A 14,719-nucleotide genomic window follows, 5' to 3' on the forward strand; every position below is an offset into this window, starting at 1 on the left:
GTATTCTGGAGTAACTTACTTGAGTTAATTCACATCTCAATATAGAGAAACCTTTTACTGGAGCTAGCTGAGCTGCTGCCATCTGAGAAGGGGTGAAAATCCGTGGCAGCTATATCCAAGCAGAGCCAAGCCACAGAAAAGGCTTGGTGCATTCTTACTGCAAACATCCCTCCATCATATACTTGCAGCAGCTCAATAGAGAATCTCAGTGGAAAACAGCAATGCAAACCCATCCGAAATGCTCCACTTTACAAAACAGTGTAAGATAAAATATTGTCCTCCCTGGTTATATAGAATCATAGAATCGTTTAGGCTGTAAAAGGCTTTTAAGGTCAGAGTTCAACCATCAACCTGGCACTGCCAAATCTACCACTAAACCATGTCCCTAAATATCACGTCTAGATGTTTTTAAATGCTGTCAGGGACAGTGACTCAACCACTTCCCTGGGCAGCCTATTCCAATGACTGACCACCTTTTCAGTGAATAAATTTTTCCTAATAACCAACTGAAACCTCCTCTAGCACAACTTGGAGCCATTTCCTCTTGTCCTATTGCTTGTTACTTGTGAGAAGAGATCAACCTCCTGGCTACAAACTCCTTTCAGGCAGTTGTAGAGAGAAAAAAGGTTTCCCCTGAGCCTCCTCTTCTCTAAGGCTTAACAACCCCAGCTGCTTCATCCGCTCCTACTATGACTTACCCTCTAGATCCTTCATCAGCTCCATTACCCTTCTCTGGACAAGCACCAGCACCGCAATGTCCTTCCTGAATTAAGAGGCCCAGAACTGGACACAGTACTTGAGGTGAGGCCTCACCAGTGCCCTGTATAGGGGGACAATCACTGCCCTGGTCCTGCTGGCCAGACACTTCCAGGTCAGGTGCCACTGGCCTTCTTGGTAATCTGAGCACACACTGACTGGCTCGCATCTAGCCACTGCTGACCAGCACCCCCAGGTCCTTTTCCTCAGGGCCGCCTTCCAGCCACTCTGCCTCAAGTCTGAAGCACTGCATGGGGTTGTTATAACACAAGTGCAGGACCCTCCCCTTTGCCTTGTCTAACCTCATACCGTTGGTCTCAGCCCATCAATCCAGCCTGTCTAGATGCCTCTGCAGACCTTCCCACCATCCTGCAGATCAACACTCCCACCCAACTTGATGTCCTCTGCAAACTGACGTAAGGTCCACTCAATCCCCTTGTCCAAATCATTGATAAAGATATGAAGCAGGACTGGCCCAAACACTAAGCCCTGGGGAACCCCATTAGTGACCGGTTACCAAATGGATTTAGTTTCATTCACCACCACTCTCAGGGCCTGGCCAACCAGCCAGTTTTCCTACCTAGTAAAGAATACGCTCAACCACACCATGAAAATCCAGTTTCTCCAAAAGTGTGCTGTGGGAAATGGTATCAAAGACTTTACTAACGCACAGGTAGACAACATTCACAGCCTTTCCCTCATTCATTAGGCAGGTCACCCTGTCATTGAAGGAGATCAGGTTGGGAAAGCAAGACCTGCCTTTCCTAATCTCACACTGGCTGGACCTGATCCCTCTGTATTGTCCTGCATGTGCTATATAATGACACTCAAGATGATCTGCTGCATAACATTGCCCAGCACCAAGGTAAGGATGACAGGCCTGTAGTTCCCCAAATCCTCCTTCTCGCCATCTTATAGATGGGGGTCACTAGTGCCAATTCCCAGTCACTTGGGACCTCCCCAGTTAGCCAGGACCACTGGTAAATGATTGAAGATGGCTCAGTGAGCTCTTCTGCCAGCCCCCCCCCCAAGCACCCTTGGATGGACTTCATCTAGCTCCACAGACCTGTGTATGTCTAAATTGTATGGCAGGTCATTGACTATTCCCCCTTGGATTACGGGGCCTTCATTCTGTGCCCAACCCTGTCTTCCAGGTCAGGAAGGTCTTGGTCATTAAAGACAACTGGTCTTGTCATTAAAGACTAAGGCATTAAGACATTAAGTACCCCAGCTTTTTCCTCATCTTTTGCCACTATGTTTGCCCTGGCATCCAATAATGGATTTTGTTGCTGATGTATTTACAGAAACATTTTTCATTGTCTTTCATGGCAGTAGCCAGATTAAGTTTTAATTGGGCTTTGGCCCTTCTAATTTTCTCCCTTTATTACCTCACAACATCTTTGCAGTCCTTGTGAGTTTTCCACTCCTTCTTCCAAAGGTCATAAGCTCTTCTTTTTTTTCCTGATTTCCAGCCAAAGCTTTCTGTTCAGCCATGTCAGACACTTCCTCGTCAGCTCAACTTTCTCAGCACATGGGTACAGCCTGCTATACCTTTAAGATTTCCTCTTTAGTTCTGCTCAGCCTTCCTGAACTCCTTTGTCCCTCAGGACTGTCTCCCAAGGAACTCCTTCAACCCGTCTCCTAAGCAGGCCCAAGTATGCTCTTGGAAGTCCAAAGTAGCAGATCTGCAGCTCCCCCACCCCCCTTACTTCTTCAAGAACCAAAAATTCTGTCATTTTGTGATTACTGGGCCCAAGAGGCCTTCAACCACCACATCACACACCAGCCCATCCCTGTTCACAAACAGCAGGTCCAGCCTCTGCCTTTCATAGTTTGCTTGCTCACCAGCTGTGTCAAGAAGTTAACTTCCACACTCCAGGAACCTCCTAGGCTGTTTCCTCTCCATTGTATTGCATTTCCAGCAGACATCTGGTAAGTTGAAGTCCCCCATGAGAACAAGGGCCAGCTATTGTGCGATTTCTCCCAGCTGCTAATAGAATATTTTATCTGCCTCTTCATTCTGCTTGGGAGGTGTATAGCAGACTCCCACCAAGGCCTTGTCGCCCTTCTCTCTGACTCTTAAACACTCACCCTACTGTCACCATCATTAATCTCTAGACAATCAAAACACTCCCCAACATCCAGAGCTACTCCAAAACTTCTCCTTCCTTGCCTATCCCTTGTGGAGGGTTTACGGCAATCCATTGCAGCGCTGCAGTTGTACGCATCATTCCACCATGTTTCCATGATGGCAATTACATCACAGTTTTCCTGCTGCACAATGCCTTCCAGCTCCTCCTGTTTGATGCCCATGCTGTGTGCATTGGTGTAAATGCACTTCAGTTGGACTATTCATTACTGCCTTTTGGGGACGACAAGCCCTAATTCCTATGTAACCATTCTCAGGTGCTTCCATAGTTTCTAAAAATTCAATAACCCTTGCGTCTTTGCTGCTGCATGGATTTCTATCCCCTACCTCCACTGAGGTGGCAGACCAAAGGACCTTGCTATCACAGCATCCCTCAGACAGTGGCATACTGCCCCCAGGTTTATCTGTAGTAAGCCTGGTTTTATTCCTTTCCTCCTTCAAATCTAGTTTAAAGTGCTTTCATAAGAGCTATACCCAGTAACTCTACTAGGGCTGCCTTGGAAAAAATATAAGTGAAGACTTTTAACCACCCTACTTCTACCTTTAAGGTGGATTATTCTCACCTCTCCATTTTCCCAGTACCAGGAAGGACAGCACACTCTCTGAGTTGGTGGCTTAATTTGCTGCCATTGTGTAGAAAACAGATTCTCCTTCCATCATGATTTTGAGATAGTGATTTTTCCAGGAAACAGACAAAGTGCAAGTCATCTTAATTCTACTTGTAACAGAAAGAAGAAAAAAGCTACTTGACCAATTCCTGAATGATCCTTAATCAAGCACCCTTGCAGTCTCACCAACTGCTGTAAGATGATTATGAATATCCCTGGATAGATACAATATGGACTTTATCATCTGTCTCCAAAGTGCAACACAAAGTTCACACTGCCTTACAGATGTTCCAACATGAAAAACTGGATTTTCCTGCTCTCACTCACTTCTTGTGATAGGAACTTGTACAATTCCTGCAGTAAAAAGAAGAGTGTTTACTTCTGTGCTGGTAGCTTGGGAAGTGTGAGGATACTTGAGAAACATCTGGCACTTCTAATGAAAAATCTCTGTTTCAAGTATAATGGGATGCACACCCTTTGGAATTGTGCAAGAATTTGAAGAAAAATTAAAGTTGAACAGTTAATTTCCTATATGTCTGTCTTTTCAAAGAAAACATGAAATCAAGCTGTGAAGACAAGGAACCTGGCAATGCCATCATCTGCAAAAAACTGTGCACACAGCAACATCTCAATAGTGCAAACAGACAGAGATCCTTTTAATATATGGCTTTTACCAGCTATTATACTCTTATGTCCTTACTGAGCACAAAGGTAGCCATTTTGGAATTGCTACCCACACATGTGCTTTATTTTGATATTTTACACATCTTTGGGATTATTATTCCCTTATTACAAGCACAGTAAAAGTTAGAGAAAAATGTATGTATTTTAACAAAGTAAATAAGATCTTCAAAAAATGTTGGAATCATCTGTGCAATCAAAGTATGCAAAAAAGCAGATAAAATATTCTGATTCTTCAGGCCTATATGTTCCAAGAGCCCTAGAAACAAAAAAGTTTTGAACTGAGGATGTAACAACTATAATAATATTAAACTTGGTTAGCAATTAAATGATCACACTTCCTTTCAGACTAAAAATGCAGACAACAGCTAGTAGCTGACATCTCACTTCAACATTTTACAGCTGCTTTAAAGACTCTAGACATTTGGATGCATGCATGCATCTTATTTTCCCAGGATTTCAAAGTCCACATCCAGGCTGCTGCTCAGCCATTATAAATGAGTAATTCAAGTAGGGCATGACTGCTTCTTGTATTAACTTGATAAAGATGTTTCAGTTGAAGTGCATCAACAGTTGTGTTAAGTCATCCTTTTCACAGGCTTATGCTCTGCTTATGTTACCAGTGAAAAAAAAAAGTAGCATTATTGGTTTCAAGTTTTTATAAAAATCTTTACACTGAACATAATTAGTATTGTGATTATTATATTTTATTACTCCTGTTTTGAAAAATAGAAATATTCCTTAATTATTTCATTTTTCAATTAAAAAGGATTTCAGTCAACTGACTGCAACTTGCATTAAAGTTTAATTTTATTAGTTCAGACATGCAACTGCTTAAACGACTGATATGTGCCCTTGAAAATCCACATCTGTTTTCAGGAAAGTACATTCTATCTGTAAGATTTTCGAAAAGTTGGTTTAAAACCACACTTTTAATATAATAGGTCCATTTTAAGCTTATCATTGAATAATGAATTTATTATGAAACATGTAAGAAAGAATTGTTTTACGATAATTTTACTGCCTGAAAAATAAAGATCCACGGCTTAGGCTAATACATCTTTCAGATACTACAAAGATCGTTTGAACATATTTCATTGTCTTGTATAAATCTTCAGGTCACAACCTGAAAGAAGATTTGCTCAATACTGAATTCTTCTTCTCTTATCACAACAGGGACATAAGAGAGCCCAAAAGTACAGAAGGTAATTCATATTCTCATTTCATTAATTTATTTCTATTGAATAGGTGACCAACCATGAACATAGTGACACTAAAAATAAGAAATGTGCTGCACACATAATTAATGCAAAGACCAATACATAAAAAATGTGCTTTATCAACTTTTAGCTAAACTGGACATCTGACTGATTACATCTATGCCATGGACATACAGAAGAGAAAAGAATACTATCCAGAAGTGATGATCAATCATCACATGTGCTCCATAACCCTGCTCACTAATGTTGAGCCAGATACTGTTTTTAATAATTCTTATATTCAATCATATCTTCTCTTGTTTTTCGAAGTATTGTTTCTATTTACAAAATTCCCATTATTTTCCCCACTTTAAGGGGGAAAAATTCTTATGATAGCCAAGCTAGTTCTCATTTTATAGTTTAAATTGTATTTACACAATATTTCTTTATGGTTTAATCATTTTTATTCCAGAAGTAAAACAAGCATAGGTACTTTTGAGGGCAGCAGGAGATGGGAAGAGGCAGACAGACATTTATTCAGATTATTAATTTGAATATTAATGTTAGATATCTGATTAAACTTTATTTTCATTTATTGTTTGCATCATATTATTAGAACATGGTCTTTTTTCCACTGGCATGACAGTTATAAACACTAAAAGTCAAAAAGCCATGGCTCAAACTCTGGTCATGTCCACCTTCCCAAAGGCAGTGGTCTATTTTTGCAAGATATCTGGACATGAGGCAGCATAGCCAAAGATATTTCTTCAGCTTGGCACACATCCCAGACGAGCAGCCCCAGAAGCTCTACAGCGACAGATGGTGAACCCAGGCTAAAAATGTAAGAGTTGGTAGACGCAGGCAAACTCTTACTGTAATAGCTGAAATGTTTGGAACTCCCCATCCCTTCCATTCACATTGTCAGAGTACCCATTCATTGCATAACCATGAAATGTTCTCGTAAGTTCATGAAGTAGAATCCCTAAATTATTTGCTATTCTACAAATACACAGTTTTCCAAATCTCCTGGGGGAAAAAAATCACATTTTTTTCCAGATCCATCTACTTCACCTTGAAAATACATCAGAAATTAGGAAAACACTCAGGAAGCCAGAGCATGCACTAATATGCTGTGCTGCAAGTGGAACTCAGTATCAACAATTAGCAGCAGAAATGTGTTTGGATAGAAACTCAAGAGTCAGGTCAGCAAATTACTTTGCTCCAGCATATGTTTGTCTTAACTGAACTGGCTGCAACACCTAGAATCTTCTCTTTCATATATGACTTCTGAAAAACAAATGGGTGTTTTTCCTTTTCAAAATGCCTTTTCCACTACTGAAGAGTGTAAATCAGATTAAAATTAAGAATTAAAAATATCTGGCTATTTAACTAAACTATATATCCACTCTAATCCTATCGCTGCATTTCTCAAATAGATTTAGCATTCCACGTGATACTGAGAATGTCAGGATAACCTCAAATATATCACATTTGTGTTTGAATTTGCTGTATTTAAAATCTGTCATACAGAGATACTCAACATTAAAGACTCACATTATATAGGTAACCTAATTTTTGCTGTTAACTAGAACTGAAAAGTTATACAGTGCACTGTTTTCCTAGTATCAATTTTAACTACTTCTGTCAACTTACACAAGTACATATTATGTATCTTGAACATATTAGTTCTATTTGAGTGCACAGGTAAAATGAAATCAGCTCATACAGCACAGGAGTGATTAAATGGTCTAAAGGTTACAAGTGAATAATAGTTCCTGTAGTATTAATTTTTATACAGTTTGCAGATTTCTGGTAACATAGAGATTCTGGTAATAGAGATTGACTTTGAGAAGCTTCACAGCACATGAAAAAAATAGAACTAATTTAAATGTTTCCAAAGTTCGACACCTTAAAGATCATCTGTCTGTTCAAAATTATTTCAGTTTGGTCAGCTATAGGAGTCTGTCCTAAATTGGGAGTCATCACAGGGGTTATCTAGCTGAATTTAAAAAAATAAAATACTGTTAAAATTCTAACCTGCTTTGTCTAATCTTGACTGTGAACTGCTGCTTTCTACATAAAATTAGCTGTTCAGTCCCTTGGTAATGGCCCAGTTTTAATTGTTGACCACAACTGACTATTTGTACCATCATAGGAAGGAATTTCTGTTGAAACTTCTGAACAGTAATGTTTGGGTAGAAAGGGAAAATGTGGTTGAATATTCACTCTGATTGCATCCTAAATCATAAAAATGAGACTATTAGTACATTTGTATTATAACAAGAACACTGGAATGTTGGGAGTGAAACGTAGCCTTTTTTTAACCTGCTACAGAGCTGAACCATGAAAATTACTGAAAAATATTTAGATTAGGAACAAATATATATTTATATATATATAATCTCTGCATTAAAAATAAGATACTTCATTTAGCACTGTTTTTTATCAAATGTGCTATGATGTTATTGAATTGCTTGTTACTAAAATTTTAAAAAAACAGAAGTTGACCTAGTCAAAATGCATTTACAATTTACTAGCAAGAGTCTACTGATTTTCAGTCATATCTATTTAGCATTTCATTACAAAAAAAGTAGCTATCTTATATGAATCATTTACATCACTAATGAGGCAGTGAGAGCAATATAATTCAATTATAAAACCTGGAAATAGTTTAAACACTATTTGAAAATAAACAGTTACAGTCCCTTATGCCCATGTCTGGGAAGCATCCAAATGGAAGTTAAAGATCCCATGGCATTTTTTCAAAATGGGAGGGAACTATCCCAATATGCTGGCCAACATATATTTTCTCAATTAAGAACAGATTTCAATGTCCAAAGCTATGTGTCAGCAATTGCTGAGAGCCTATACCTGTCACATTTTCAAAACACTCCAAACCAACAATAAGAATCCAGTCACCTTGCTGAATAATGCTTTTCCAGATGCCATAAGTTAAAAAGGTAAATGTATTTTCATAAATAAAGGAAGCACAGAAACATCAGCCTCTACTGTTATGAAAATAGAAATTATCATTTGAACCCACATGCAGATTTTTTTTTCAGTAACAGAAGTGTTAAATATGACTCTGGTGGCCATATGGAACACTTTGATACTGCCAGATTGTAAAGTGAACAGAAATCCAATGGAACACACATGCACACACACAAAATAAAGGTAGCAGTAATAATCTCATATCTGCCATTCCCTAACTTCTACACATTTAATGAGTTAAAAGTTTAAAAAAGAAAAAGCTTTTTTTTTTTAGTTACTTTTACAGAATTTTCTAGGTTATGAGCTGTTTAAAGAGAAGGTGGAAAGATCTCCTTCATGTACTTTAAAGACTGCATACCTCGTACTACCCACCACTCAAGAGACCAAACCATCCCAAGAACTACAAGCTCAACTACGTTATCTACAGGCAGAACACATCCTGCATTAAAAGAAAAGAGAAAGTCAGACAATGAGTTTTTACAGAAAAAGTTATAAATCCAGATGAGATGCAGGATTTCCAGTTCCCTCAGTCAACAGATTTCCCAGTGTAATGTCTAAGGCTCCTGGCATTTGGAGTTGAGTCCCCATCTTCACTGTGCTTTGTTCTTATTCTGCCCTATTACCAAATTCTTAATCTTAAGTGACTCTATTAAGGAAAAAAAAAACAAAAACAAACCCAAAAAACTTAAAAAGCCAAAAGTGCTTCTTTGACTAAAGATATGACTTGACTTCCACAGTGCAGCTGAACAGTACATCTCAAAGTCAGTCTGAATTGAAAGAAAAGCAGAGATATTTTCAGGGAACTTGACTACAGAGGCTAACTTCCTAAGAACTCACATGACTGCGTAGTTTTTTTTATTTTTTTCTTTCTTTAAGTATCAATTTTTAAAGTAAGATTTTACAAAACTCAAAATCCTATTTAGTCACAATCTCAGAATTCTAGAACACATGTACAGCTGAAGGATTTATGGCATATTGAGAGAAACTGACCGCAACATAAGCAGAGAGATGAAAACACCTCTTGCCCAAGAGGATTTGCAGAATTACTTGAGGGAAAGTTGAACAAGCTGTCTTATTCCTGCATTGTGCAATTACCTTTCTATAACCAGAACCTACTGGCAGTTGCCAGATTTATGCAACTCACTGTAAGTAGTCCTAATCTAGTTAGCATAGTATAATACATCCCTCCCTGCTGCTACTCCTATGAACATGAAATCTACAATTGCAGCCAGCAGAGGAACAGACTGCACTTGAGGACAAGTATACTCCTCTCTTACAATAAGTACTATATGCTGGATCTTTGTAAGAAAGTAGATGATGCAGTGGTGATTCAACTCTGGAAAAATATTTGCTATTTAACACGGCTGTAGTGCACAACATACTCAGGTTGTGAGGATAATGGCAGAGAATGGAGCACACACAAACTGGTGAATGTTAAAAGAGGCTTTTACTTTCTCTTCCTTGGTAGTAATTAACTTGGCACTTACCACTGTTACCAACCTGCTCTCCCCCACACCATTCTCCCTTCCTGAATTGCTCAGCAGCACCACCATCTGCTGCCCTTGCCTGAATTTCAGCTAAAGTTAAGATGTCAGACATCTTGTTTGCTACAGTCAACTAATTGCAAAATCACCAGAGAGAAAGGGAGGGAGAAACTGCATTACCACAAAATACTTTTGCCCACACATTCTGTCAGAAGGAAAACTTCCAAATATAGCCTTGCAGTTCAGACAGTTGAACTGCTATTTTAAATCAAATTTTGAAAACTACAGGACGTTGCCAAAAATTTTTTTTCTAAAAATGTATACTTATCGAATTTAAATCCACCCTCCAAAATAAGCATACATGAATACTGTGTTTTCAGTAACTCATACTATTAACTTTCATATTTTTCCAACAAAAAAATATAAGAATAAACCAGATTTTAAAAGCAATTAAGAAGATATAAATGCTGTGCACTGCCTCAGCACAGCTCTCAAAAGACCAGAGTCCTGGCAACTATCATAATCCTTTTGAAATTGTGCATATTAAGATTAAAGATCACTTTGTTCCTCTATTCCCACAACTAGTTGGTATGGTAAAAAGATCAGTCTCCTAGTTTTATATGTAACATCTTTAACATTTGCTCTCCTTTCTGTGCATGTGATTAAATGTAACATTTTGAAATCCCAAAGTTCTGAGAAAAACATAAATCCTTGTCCACAGCTGCTGTTTGACTCTGGAAACACATGCATTTTCTTTTCAAGCATCTACCATCAAAAAATCCCAAAGGACTTGAACTGGAGAACACCTGCATCTCTTCATTTAGTTCCAATAACAGAGTCTAAACTTCAAAATTACAAAAATAGATGCTATGTTCAGCTGCAGTTACATTCTCCCCCTAATTCCCGTGAACAAAAATGCTAAGAGCATGAAATCATTCAGGCAAGCTCTGTCATCGAGAGGATAAGATTTTTTGCACCAGAAGCCCAGTGGGAACTTGATAGAAAACTGGCAACAATTACAGATAAAGTACATAGTGAAATCCTCAGGGAGAGAAAAGGAAATGCAGTAAGATAGATGGGTATAATTTTTACACATTTATGTCCAAACCACAAATGTGAATTGTCTTTAATTACTCCAATATACTAAGCATTTTTATTCATTCATGTGTTAAATCTTTCCAAAATACTTTGAATTAGAGTATGAATTCTCTTTACTAGAAATTTTTTACTTATTTACTTACTACCACAAGGACTTATCAGTTAAATTAGATGAGAACTTAAAAAATGTCATTGGTCCAGCTTCAAAATTCAGACTAATATCCCTAGTGCAAGCAGTTGAAATTAAATTTAGAACTATGTAAATGAAATGCTTTTTTAACTGTAAAAAAGGGAAAGTTGGGGGGCATATGTAGGTGTGTATGCTTAAAACCAAACATACCTATAATCTCTCACCTCCTTTCTAGTAAGTTCTAACAGATAAAAATCAGATGGTTTACAAAAAAAAAAGTTTATGTTCCTGCTGGTACAACTTCTATGGCAATTTTTTCATACTTGAAGAATATTATTTCTTTAGTTATTTTTTCCCTTTGGCATGGGAAGGGGGTGAATGGAGTGATCTTATCTAAATCAAAATACTGACAGAAGAAAAAAAATTCTGAAGTTTTGGAAGTTTGAGAAACATATCACTTAAACAAGAAATACCAACTTTTATAAGGTTGAATGTTTGCTCTTCAGCCTTTATGCAGCTTCGACAAATTAGAGAAGCTTTCCCACTCTTGCTTGCTCCACTGGGTGTATAAATTTAACACATATGAGCCTGATATGAATACAAGCACTTTTGTTTACTCCCTTATTTCACTGCTGCATTATTGACTATTTAAGCTGATCTCAGAGAAAACTTTATTAATTGTATTTTTTATTTTTGTTCCTCTTGATTTATTTGTAATAAAGCTGTCCATACACTGGCTGTGCACGCACTCCCAATTATTCAATATGGCAAACCAAATAGAGCGTAATCAGCTCACCTCATCTATTCAACAGCTGTTCATAATTAACCACTAACACCAGCATTCATTTTGAAATCTCCCTCTTCTCTCTAAGGCCAGGTGAAACAAACAAGGTCTGCAGCTTGCTCCCAGGGTTAATAAAGCTAGGGTTATTTCAGAGAAAGAGTAAGAAGACCTCCCCGAGCCCTGGGGTAATGGAATAATCTCCTCTCTTGTATTTATTTTATACGCTGCAGTTTGAAGACTGAGGAGCATATTCACTGGTTTTTACAACTATGCATAGAGATACCTGGGGCAGTTTTTCATAAAACAGAAGTACCCAAAATTAAAATCACAGCATTCAGACTTGTATTTAAGGACTAAACAAAATCATATTTACATTCTTTGTCTCTAAATACTTCCTTTGCCATAGGTTTTCCACTGTAATAATGACACTTTATGCATCAGACAGTAAAACACTCCTGACAGGTAATCATCAGTATATGCACTTGTTTTATACTTGTTATTACAATGTACATGCTACACATCACATGCTTTAAATGCTGCCCTTTTTGAAAGTAGAGTTTAGAGCTTTTTCCTTTGATGGTTGTACTCAATGCAGTATGGTACTACTAGAACTATATCCTTTTTCCTCTTCCTCTGAACAGCACAAGGGAAATAGCAAAAAGGAACATACTAGTGTCAAATGCTTTATCCCTCAGATTGTAAATACATCCTCAAACTTTACAGGGCCACGTACAGACAAGCCGTAGAAGGAAGTTGCACAACTGTCCTGATCACCCTGGATTATATGAGTCAAGTGCTACAAGACAGTAGACAGTCGCTGATGCAACAAGGAGAGGAGGAGGAACAGTCCCCTACCTGTTCTCCAGGTAAATATGCCCTGATTTATTCAAGCAGCTCATGCCATTTGCACAACCTCCTCCTTAGCATTTTATAACCAAACAGCTGCTTTGATTTTTGACCGAGTTATTTTCCATTCACTTTAATGAATTAATTAGTCCAAATTCCTATTCCAGATAATCATATACAACATTATTAGGAAAAATTTCACAAACAGCACAACTTCAGTACTGCACAATCACCTTTAGTAGTACAGCTTTAAAAAGCCCTCTTATTACCAAAGGATGAGATTTTTCCATGAAAGCATCCAGTATAGCTTTTTAAACTCCCAGAAGTGACTGCAACTGACAGCAAATGCATTTTTATGCTCTCAAAGCTTTTCATGTTTTCCCTGCATGTAATTTTCATTCATAATGAAAATGATAGCCATATCTCCTGTATTAAATTGCCCCAGTTTCTTTAGCAAGTATTTGAAAGCAAAGGCTTTTGTTTTGCTGATCCTTTGTATAGAACCTGAGACAATTGAAACATTAGTTACTTCTGGTTTAGTTTATGTTAAAAAAAAATAAAATCATTTGCAGTATGCCATTCTTCCTGTTGACTGAGACCAAAGCTTTAGCAAATCAGTCAGCTTTTTCCTCTCACTTGTCACTCCTCACAGGTGCCACCTCACAGATCTAGGGGAGCAGAGCTAGAGCCTGAACATGCAGGTTAGAGAATGCCATTGAGTCCGCAGAATCACTACAACTTTCCTGAGACACTGAGGGGGTAGGTGAAGTGTCCAGTACATTTTCAACTCTAAGATCTTAACATTTTTAATGCATGTTCCTTCATCTACGAAACACGTACCACAGACGATTGTCTATTATAAAAAAATATTTTGCTTCTCAAAGTCCCTGCCTGTGAGTCTGGCCAGCACTTCATTTGTCAGTGCCTTAATTCTCGTAAGCACTTCCTGTCCCAACCCATCAAGGACTTTCAGCCATCTAACTGGACTATCTATAATGATAAGCAAAAATGTATGAGAACCTTACAACCTGTAACAAAAACACTAATTCTGTAGTACAGATCCTTTAAAATATAACTAACAGCCTAAGATTAAAGTCAGAAAATTAAACCCAAAAAATCCTCAAAAAATGCAACAATTAATCATAGTAATAAATACTGTTGTTATGAACATTTAAAGTTATTTAAGTGAGTCAACAGGTGCAACAGATTTTAGCTTCTGTTTAAAAATGGATCTGAGTAATTCAGATATTGTTGAATCATGAACTGCTTTTTGGCAATGCTTTAGGAGCCAGGAACTGAAGATAATTGTTATAAAAACACTGCTATAAACATTTCCAACATGATGCTCTCCAAGAAACATAGAAGTACAATTACTGAAAAAATAACCTAACAACTGCTGGAGTGCACAGTGCTTACAAATATTTACTCCACATAAGAATCAAATGTTGCTTACATATGCACATAAAAATTGCACTGACAGTAATAAATTCACTGTTACTTTTCAGACTAATGACATTCAAGAATCATTTCACAGGAAAAAAAACAGAGAAAAAAACCACACTTGAAGCGTTCAAGTTACTTCTGTATTTCATAATACTGGGGTCAGCTAATTCTTTTGCTTTCCTTAACCTAGATATTTTTGGATTGGTTTTTCCCCCCATTTCATTCTATGCCTAGCATGCCAATAGAATAAACTTTGAAAAACATGAAAGCATGGTTTTTAAGAAGCAGCACACTGACAGCAAAACCTAGTTCCATGTGTATTTCACAAACTACATGAGTTATTTTAAACTAGACACATTTCAAAATTGTCAGTGTTGCTTAAAACAGACCAGTGTTTTGTTTCAAGACCATAGAAACCATAAGAATGTCAGGTAAAAGTATTTATACTCACAAAGTCAACAACACCCTTAAATTTAGCCAAACAACTCTCACAAATTATTAACTTCTCTTTTAAGGCCACCAAATTTGATGAGTTCGGATGTGTGCCCTG

The 14,719-nt window shown here is 37.6% G+C and overlaps 1 protein-coding gene across 8 annotated transcripts in view; it reads right to left on the reverse strand.

The window, feature by feature from the left end:
* VPS13B (vacuolar protein sorting 13 homolog B) overlaps nucleotides 1–14,719 on the reverse strand; it is a 437,850-nt gene that overhangs the window by 281,136 nt on the left and 141,995 nt on the right. The gene's annotated exons all lie outside the window — the stretch shown is intronic.

Source organism: Corvus brachyrhynchos, unplaced genomic scaffold, assembly GCF_000691975.1.
Source record: "Corvus brachyrhynchos isolate BGI_N302 unplaced genomic scaffold, ASM69197v1 scaffold302, whole genome shotgun sequence".
NCBI classification, from domain to species: Eukaryota; Metazoa; Chordata; class Aves; order Passeriformes; family Corvidae; genus Corvus; species Corvus brachyrhynchos.